Here is a 10,381-nt window from a genome sequence, read left to right on the forward strand (position 1 = left end):
GTACATACTTCGATTGAGTTACTTCAGGCATTTGCATGTGGTTACATCGTGGATCTGCAGGAAGTTGGATGGACATATTGACAGACTTCTGCACATGTTGTGCCCAATGTATCAGTGGTGTGTCACTGCTTTCAGCAGTGGTCTGTGGAACATTCCCTCTCCCATGGACCAAATATTGAATGTCCATGTAGTACAGGTGTATGTTAAAATTGATGTGTCTTGTGAGCAGTTGTGGCCGACTATGCATTATCCATGGAACAAATCTGGGTCCATGTTACACTTATGTGTCACCAAAGATCTGTGTGCTTGCAACAGGACTAGCATCATGCTTGCCTCTGGCCAGGCTGCCACTGACCCTATGAAACCCCCAAGCGCGGCTACTCTGGTGTCGCGAAAGAGTCGACTGGAGAGTGGAATGGCATTTTGCCGTCTTCAGTGTTGAGAGTATGTTTTGTTTGTGTGTGAGTGATGGTGATACATGTTGTAATGGAATTGACCAACAGAGCATGTTTAGTTACATGTTAGTAATACATGGTACTTGAACTAGTGCATCTCATGATATTCGAAGTATAGGACTTCAAAATGCATGAGACAATGCCCTGGAAATATACACTCATGTTCAGAAAAAAACAGAACACAGATAGGACATTCATATTCAGAAGAGATGCACATTAGTATCTACTACTAGCCTTCAGAAATGGGTTAATGAAGGTGATAAAGAAATATGGAATGCCAACTGAGTTAAGTGAAAAGGAGGAGAGGTGTCTTGTTGAAGGCTTTCTTGTATGTGCACACTGGAGGTTGGAAGCACAGACATTGGAACTGTAATACAGCAGTACCTGTACGGGTAGGCAGGACTAGTTACAATTTACAGACAGTATGCTAGTTTGTCATCTATGTTTTGGAGTCATAACCTGACTAAGAAATGTTCAGAAAATATTAATAGATTAAGTTTTGGGATGTCTCAGGAATCTGTTGTATCCTATTTGAGAAACTTGGAGAGCTGTATGGGATTTTCATTGTCCCTTGTTATAAATTACGAGGAGACAAATTTTACATATAATCCAGGAGCTGTGCAAGTTGTGAAGAGGGGTGTGAAACATCATGGTAGAATTGTGGACTGGAGCAAAATTAACTCTGGTGTTACGGTTGCTACAGCTGCAGATGGAAATGTTCCTACACCCTTATGTAATGTATAAGGCTAAGCACTTTACTGAGGATGGATGGAAGTTGGAATTAGTGGTTCTGCTTACAACTGAAACTCAGGCGTATGGTTTGACGCAGACACTTACCATGAATGGCTGTCCACAATAATTGAGCCAAATTGCCGAAAAATAGATGATCCAAAAGTGCTCATTGGTGACAATCTCTCAAGTCACTTAACATTAACATCTATCCCAGATTGTGAAGCAAACATCATCTGTATTGCCTTCCATCAAAATCTACTCATATGCCAGCCTCTAAGTGTGGTATATTTTCATCTTTTACAGAGAGAGCGGTGGAAAGTTTAAAGTGTGTGTTAGATAAAAAGAGGACCACTTCACAAGATAGTTGTTTAAGTATTGGTCATTTAACTGCATTTTCAGTTTTAATTGTAATATCAAAGATATTTTTTATTTAAATGATTAATGGAAAATCTCATATAGAGATGTGAAACAAATACTAACAAAGAGATAGAGGGGCTGGCCAGTACTTACCTCAGCTCAGTACAGCCGATAGATACACACAAAACAAAACCGAAAATTTATGTTCCTAGCTTTCGGAACAAATGTTCCTTCATCAGGGAGGAGAGAGGGGAAAGAAAGGGAAGAAGGGAAAGGAGATTCAGTTACTCACAACCCAGGTTATGAAGCAACAGGGAAAGGAAAATAGGGAGGGTAGCAAGCTTGCTACCCTCCCTATTTTCCTTTCCCTGTTGCTTCATAACCTGGGTTGTGAGTAACTGAATCTCCTTTCCCTTCTTCCCTTTCTTTCCCCTCTCTCCTCCCTGATATTTTTTATTTAAATGTACACCATTGTTTCTTCTTAAAGGCGTTACAGTATTCCACTTTCCATCTTGAATGGGACCAAGTGGTTTAAATATGAAAATATATAGGTGATCCGTTTTACCCCAAGTAGTGTAATAAATTGAATCAGACATTTAAAATTTGTATGTTGATAAATGTTTCCTGTAAAAATATGTTAGTAGCACCAGGAAAGACCAAAAATGTAAATCACTAGACAGTTTTTTTTCCAGATTCCTGTTAATGTTTAAACCTCATTTCTTAAGAAAACATCAAATTTTGACCCACTTCATTTCAATTTACAGTACTTGCTTTGAATTATTCTGCAACAACTATAGTTGGGAAATTCGACTTTACCTTCAGCAGCTTAATTCGGATAATTTCTTGAGTAGTCACGGGATTTCTCTTGCATGTACTGAACACCCTCCTGCTCTTACTTTCTCTGATATCACCTATAAACATTGCTTCTGTGACATCAAATTTTCTTCTTGCTTCACATCTTGTTTGTTACCTCTGCTTCTTGAATCACCAATAATTTAAAATTTGCTTAATAATATCTGCGTGAGCTGCAAACTCATAGATTCACATTTCTCAGTAGTGTCATGGTTGTAATTTGCATATGTTATCAATTGCTACTATTTACAACTCTTACTGCACTAACAATATAAGCAGACTTGTTTCCCTACAGCGGGGTCTGCAGAAATTTTGCCACTTTGATTAATATGGTAGCCAACCTTGAAAGCTGAAAGTGCTGTAGTGCAATAGCAAACTTAAGCTTTATTGTTGACCTCATGTTTCATTTGTCCTGAAAGAACATATTTTTGTTAGCATTCATATCCAGTGGAAATGTGTACTGGTGATAATTTGTCCGGTTTTGAACTCAATTCAGTTTTGACTAATAACGGATTTTGGCAGACCACAGTTTTTAAACATGGTAAATGTTGCAAGGTTCATAGTATACATTCTTTTTGTTGGCAGCAGAAGAAAATTTGCTGCCCAGTTCTCTCCCAAAATTTGTTCTAGTGCTCAACAAAGCTGATGTTCTCCCTATAACTCTGTTTAGTTCTTCAGATTAAATCTGCACATGAGTACTGTTGCCAGAGCTTGATCTGTGAATGCGAGGCTACCCTTGCATTAAAATACTACACAATGTAAAAACATTTACAGCGGCAGCAGCTATAGTTTAATTTGAAAATGTTAAGATGGCCCTGTATTTTTTGAATGATGAATGTGAGCAAAACCTCTTATAATTAAATAAATATTGGCAGTGCCTCCACTGCTACAAAGGAAATGTTAATTACTTACTCATAGAAATCTGTAATGTCCAGTGTCTGTACACAAACATTACATTTGTTTTCCATGCTAATGTAGTTTTGTGCACTAATGTATAACATTACAAACATTACATTTGTTTTCCATGCTAATGTAGATTTGTGCACTATTGTATAACATTGTTGGGTCCCAGTCCAAGTGAGGATGCAGAAAAAACACATTTTATCGATATTCTCACCAATCTTCTTTCAAAGTGTTGAGATGATATCTGGTAGCCCTGTGTTTTTCCACAATATAATGGCCTCATTTCTTTCCTACCACCATATTTGAGTCTTTGAACCAATACTCGTTTCTAGTTTACAAGCACAAACTAGAATGTATGTAAATAGCAGCACACATTCATCCTATACTTCAACCAGAATGGGGTCTCAAATGGAAATTTGCATCATAGTTCCCACCTTAGTGAATTTAGCCCTTTTTTCCAATTCCCATGGAATCTTTCACTAAGCACTTTGCTTTGTCTCACTTCATGATTCATTTTACATTGGATGCATGCCCTTATCGAGGCTATAATATGTGAACATAGATTTCTTCCTCCTTATTAAGAAATGTTCATTGAATGTGTTCCAAGCTATACTAGAGGGCACACAGTTTCAGCTATCACATGATTGATACTAAATATACCAGACATTTGGTGCAGCAAGATCATTCAAGTTCATTATTATCGGTGGTGGCTTTGTTGATGACTTTAATGTTGCAATTGGCCAGAATTGTTGAGAGCTTAGCAATATGTGGTTCTGTATTAGATGTCTAATCTAGCTCTTGCTGTAGCTATTAAAATCCCACTTAGATTTTCCAGTTACACTGAGAAATGTATCTGGTATGAGTCCTGTTTTTGAAAGCTGCGTTGGCTGGGTGGTGGCTACTTAAGACTTGTAATTACAGCTCAGTTTCCTCCACACAGCCTGTCCTAATGTGCTATGTATTACTTCCTTACCTAGATGACCTCAAAATAAGTTGAAGATCTCCCTCAAAGAAGGTTTTTTTTATCACATTTTTGGCAATGTTGAGTTTTTACTGGAATAAAGTGATACATTACATGAGACATTCTTTCATAGCAATGGCTCTCTCTTTTCTGTTTAAAAGTTGAGCTATTTGTAGTTGTAAAGTTGATCATCCTGAAAGAACATTGTGTATCAGTGAAAATTGCAGATGTGGCTGATTTAAGTTTCACTCCAAAGACAGTTACAATGTTAACTAAAAGCATAGAAAGAAAAACAGATCTACCAGGAATGTTGGTGGGAGAACATTTCTTCATAGTGACTACACCAAAGAGAAATAGATCGCTCTCCCCCTCCCACCTCCCCCCTCTCCCCAATCTCCAGTTAGTGCAAGTTTTATCACAGACAAATTTCTGACTGTATGCTTTCCCAGCATAAACTGTTGATGAAGGTTTCTCAGGTCTCCAGCCAAGTGGTAGCGTTGATATATCGCGATGTCTCGGGAAGTGTCATACTACCCATCTTCCGGCAAAGTGTTGAGATGCGCAGAGAGTGGGGTATGTATATGTGCGGTCACCCCCTCCACCAGACCTCAGGAGGCTGCGATGGACTGGCAGTGTGTGTGAGTTGGTGGGGTTAGTGGTCGCCCCCGGCAACTGTGTTTGGTTCTTGGTTTAAGCATTCTGTCTGCATCCATGGCAGGAGGACGTTACCGGGCGCGCTCCCAATGAATTGCCGCTATCGCAGGGTTCCATGCTGCGCTGAGTTGGTATCCCTCATCCCTGTTGACCAGGTTGTCGTGAATCCTTATTTCTAGGGATTCTTTGAAATCATCTTCCCAGAAGCCAGGTACTCAGCACAGCACCTTCGCGTTTTTGAAGTTGAAGGTGTGTTCTTCATTTATGCTGTGTTCTGCTATGGCTTATTGGCTGATATGTTCTTTTCAGTGCTTGGATATACATCACTGTCCAATGTATTGTTTACCATATTCGCATGGTATGTTGTATATTCCTGGTGTGTTAAGATTCAGCGGATCTTTGGCAGAACCTAGGAGCTCCCTCGTCTTCGGTGGTTAGCGGAGAATGGTTTTGATATTGTATTTGCCCAGAAGTCATGCAATTTTGGCTGAGAGTGGACCCACATACGGAAGGAATGTGAGTCTTTTGTCTTCTTCTTCTTCTTCTTCTTCTTCTGGGGTTGCCACTGCTTCCTTCTTCCTTTTAAGCACCCTGTTGACTGTGTTTCACCGTAGCCATTTTGGTGGAAGACTTCCCTCAGGTGTTGCAGCTCAGATGGTAGGCTGTCTTTGTCGCAGATGGTGCGCACCCTATGTACGCGGGTTGTCAGTACTGTTTGTCTTTGTGCTGGATGGTGGCAGATTGTTGCATGAAGGTATAGGTCTGTGTGTGTCTTCTTCCTATGTATTGCGTGGCCTAGTGAACCATCTGCCTTCCTCTTAATTAGTTGTCAAGGAAGGGGAGGCATCCATTTTCCTCCATTACCACCGTAAATTTTATATTCGGATAGATGCTGTTGAGGCGCTCCAGAAACTCATCTAGCACCTGTTTTCCATGTCCCCACATGACAAAAGTGTTGTCCACATTGGAGAACAAGTGTTTTGGTTTGGCAGTTTGAAGGACCACCTCCTCGAAATGTTCCATGTAGAGGTTTGCAATCGCAGGAGCCAGTGGGGAGCCCCTTGACCACACCGTCGATCTTCTCAAAGAATTCCCCATTGCACTGAAAGTAGGTGGTTGTTAGTGTGTGTTTGAAAAGGCTGACTGTTTGTGGTTCAAAGTGCTGAGCCAAAAGTGGTAAGGACTCTTAAAGGGGCACTTTCGTGAAAAACGACATCACGTCGAAGCTCACAAGTAGGTCCTCCCTTTGTAGTTGCATGTCCCTGAGTATTCTTACAAATTCGGCTTAGTTTCTCACATGGTGGCTGCAGTGTTCCACAAGGGGTTTGAGCAGTATCACTAGGTATTTAGCTAGTCCACGACTGTGAGAGTTGATGGGGTCCACAGTTGGTGTCAGATGTACCCCTTCCTTATGGATCTTGGGGAGTCCACAGAGACGTGGTATCGCTGGCGCTCTGGGGTGCAGCTCAGGTAAGTCAGATTTCTTCAGCTGAGCTATCATCTTTCTGCTCATTGTCGGGGTTGGATCCTTCTTCAGCCTCTTGTAGGCCAGGTGCTGTGCCGAGCATCTGGCTTCTGGGAAAGTATTATCAAGTAATCCCTAGAAATAAGGATTCACGGCAACCTGGTCAACCGGGATGAGGGCTAACAACTCAGTGCAGCATGGAAACCTGCGATAGCGGCAATCCGTCGGGAGTGCGCCCGTCAACGTCCTCCACTGCGGATGCAGACAGAATGCTTACACCGAGAACTGAAGGCGGCCGCTGGGGGCTACTGCTACCCCCACCACCGTGCGCACGCTGCCAGTCCACCGCAGCCTCCTGAGGTCTAGTGGAGGGGGTGTCCACACATATAAATACCCCACTCTCCGCGAATCTTGACACTTCGCCACAAGAAGGGTAATATGACACTTCCCAAAATGTCGTGATATATCAGTGCTACCAACCAGCTGGAGACCTGAGAAACCTTCGTCACTCGGAGACAAATTTGCCTGTCGGCTCATCCGTGCTCAGTCACGTGATGTGCGATGCGCTCGTATTTGCCCATATGAAGATGTCCAGTGGTATTACATCCAAGCGCCAGTTCTGCCGTAGTCATTGTCATGTCTGATACATTTCAGAATGCACAAGTGTGTGTCACATGAGAATCACTACGTCTTTTGCAAAAATATATCAGTGATAGGCAAAACAGTGTCAATGACTGATGAGAAACTTTTTCGGAGGCTACTTCACAAGCTCTCAGGACTTACTGACCCAGTCGCTGCTAGCAAGAAGCACCTTCATTCAACACTCTGTAACATTGGCACAACCTCTGGACAACTGTACATCCTGCCTGATTACCTCTGGACAACCTTATCCCAATTTCAAAAGGATGATGAAAGAAGGTACTGTAACAGCATCTGACTGCTCTTGGGCTTCTCTGCTCCACATGGTTCGGAAAGGGACAAACCATGGAGACTGTCGGGCGATTACATGGTTTTAAACACCCACACTATTCCAGACTGATACCTGATTCCTAATATAGCAGATTTCAGAAGTAATGTTGCGAGTGTCCACATATTCAGTGTAAATGATTATGCTACGACAGTTTCACAGATTCTTATAGCACTAGCTAAATGCAAAAGATAGCTGTCATCACAGCATTCAGCTTGTTTCAGTTTAAATTCATGACGTGGTTTGCGAAACCTGGCACAAACCAGGCAGCAATTCATGCATGAGATGCTAAGGAACTATCCTTAATTTTTTGCTACACAGAAAATAACTTAGTGTTCTTGGCATTGCTGGAGCAGCATTCATGACAACTGTTTTGTCATGTGGTATCTTAATTAACACAACCAAATGTGTGTTTGCCAAACCAGAAATTCAATTCTCTCATGCAGGCCTGATTCCTCTTCCAGAGTGTGTAGAAGCTACATAACAGGTGCCACTGCTGCCAACCTACAAAGGGCTTTGCAAATTCATCAGAAAGCTTAACCACTATTGCCAACCCTTACCACACTTTGCAGCTGGACAGAAGCCTTTCAATAGGCTAATTAATGGAAAAACACAATGGATAACTAGAAGCTTCCATGGACATAAGAAATGGAATCTGCTTTTCAAGATCTCAAGCAGGCTATGTTTCAGGCTGTGCTACTGACCCATCCCAAATTATGTGTACGTTTAGCACTTATGGTAGTCACAGACAGACAGCACTGCAGTGCAACATAAAGTTGATATAAGACAGCAGCCATTTGCAATTTTTTCGAAGAATCTGTCTCAACAACAGAAGTGGAGTGCAGTTGACAGGAAATTGCTTGCAATCTACATGGTCTTCAAACATCTTACTTCCTCTGTTGAAGGTCAATATTCACAGATCATAAACCATTCACAACCAGCTTTCGAATAACCGACCTCAAATCATATCGCAAATGCAGACACATTGAATTTATAGAATTCATGACTGATGTGTGGTACAGGATAATATTGTTACAGATTGTCTCTCCCAAAATGGTGCTACATTGAGCTCTACCAACTTGGTTGGTGTCATCTGCGAACAAGAAAAAGATCCACATGTTCTTTCACTAATTGAGAACTTTTGTACACTCACGGCAAGCTTTGCATACTTTAACATACACATTATGGGATCACTTCCATAGGCTACTCAGGGCATACTCACGATCATTGCTCACTTCACCAGGTGATTAGGAACAGTGCCCACTCCAGGTATCTCTACTGAAATTGTCACAGAGCGCTAGTTCAGCCATGGTTTTGCGATATACAACATTTCACAAACCATAACCACTGACAGATGATGTCAGTTCAATTGGCTGCTATTTCATGAATTACTCCACTCTGCAGCTGCAGTCACATTCATATGACAGGCTGTTGGTAACACAATGGTAGAGCAAATGCATCGCTTCCTAAAAACTGCCATGTTGTGTCATGTGTCATTGCAGTTTGTCCCTCTACTGTTAGCCAGAGAGGATATTCACTGTTCACCTGGGCAGCTGGTTTAGAGAGAGCAGCTATGGTCCTGTGAACTCATAATGCCTTCTTCACTGCCACCACCATCCTCGGAGGTATATACAAATTTTTTTCAATAGTTAAACTGACAAAGGCAGCATCTCCAACCATACAATACAATGAGACACAGACAGAGAAAAGTGTTTATCCACATGGACCTACAAAAGTCTCAACACTTTTGGCTCAAAGATGACTCTGTCGCTGCTCTTGCCACACTTCTTCAGGTTCTGTACAGTTACTGCCAGAGGGAGCAATACATTTATTATAGACAGAAATGGTAAACAAGACACTTTATCTACTGAAAAACTCAAAACTTTATGTACCGATGAAGACCTACTCCTCATGTCTTCCACAATGCCACATCAGAACTTCAAGAGCACAACCCATATAGACACCTCTGCTCAGATACCAGACTGGCAGAAGACACCAAGGTGTCAGCTACAGAGGTGCTACTGCAAGCACCTATCATCTGACCCAACAGCCATTTCCACGCACATTGATAAGCAAGTATTTTGCCAGTTTATGCATGTGCTAGGGGCTCCTGGGTTCAGTAGATGTGTACATTCACCAACAGCTGATGCAAATCAGCTAACTGTAACGCACCTCTGCCATCTGTCAGCCAACAGCTGTTGCCGTGCATGCTCCAAGCTAACATCTAGTGCATGTGCAAGTGAAAGTGGGTGGCTAAGCAGCAAGCAGCAGACAGACATCACTGCCATATTCGCTGTGCATTGTTGTTACTAATCCACAAAACATCGAGAAAGGGCCCAGCTGTATCCTACTTATGTGGCTAGCCACAACACAGGTAATTGCCATCCCTAAAATTCCTATGGGAGGAGTGAAACTATAAGGTATCTGACTTTTTCAGTCATTGCTTCAGCATGTTCTGTGCTTCATCTCTCAGAAAAGGGGAAGGGGGGAAGCTGATGTAATGTCATATTGAGTATCATGATGTCACCCGGAGTGAGCATTATCGGTTATTGCTGACTATAGAAAGTCATTCCCTGTACTGCGCATAAACAGCATGCAAACTAATTATGCTCTGATCAAGTGTATATCATAGAGTTTAAGAAATAGCATTTTATGTTCTACAGTAAATAACATGTTATTTATGTGGTGAGGCCATATGTAGTCATAGTTCCATAAGTTCATTTCCTGTGATAAGAAGTAGGACTAGACATATTTCCTGTCTGCTTGATGCCAATCTTAGTGGTTAAACAATACCTTTGTCACAATGTAAACTCTGCTTAAAATGTGCATTAATTTACAAAAATATTTAGTATCACCTTCATTCTTTGGATATTGTTTTCAAAAGTCACTGGAAAAGTTTCTGCATCCTGACTTGCAACAACAGCTCCAAGGACCTGATACCTCATGAGAAGAGTAGAAGCTGTATGAGACAGCAGATGATAGACTTGATTTGTTAAAATGAGTATGGTACAAATAACTGGCGGTTGGCTAAAATT

Source organism: Schistocerca cancellata, chromosome 6 (genome assembly GCF_023864275.1).
Source record: "Schistocerca cancellata isolate TAMUIC-IGC-003103 chromosome 6, iqSchCanc2.1, whole genome shotgun sequence".
Taxonomy (NCBI): domain Eukaryota; kingdom Metazoa; phylum Arthropoda; class Insecta; order Orthoptera; family Acrididae; genus Schistocerca; species Schistocerca cancellata.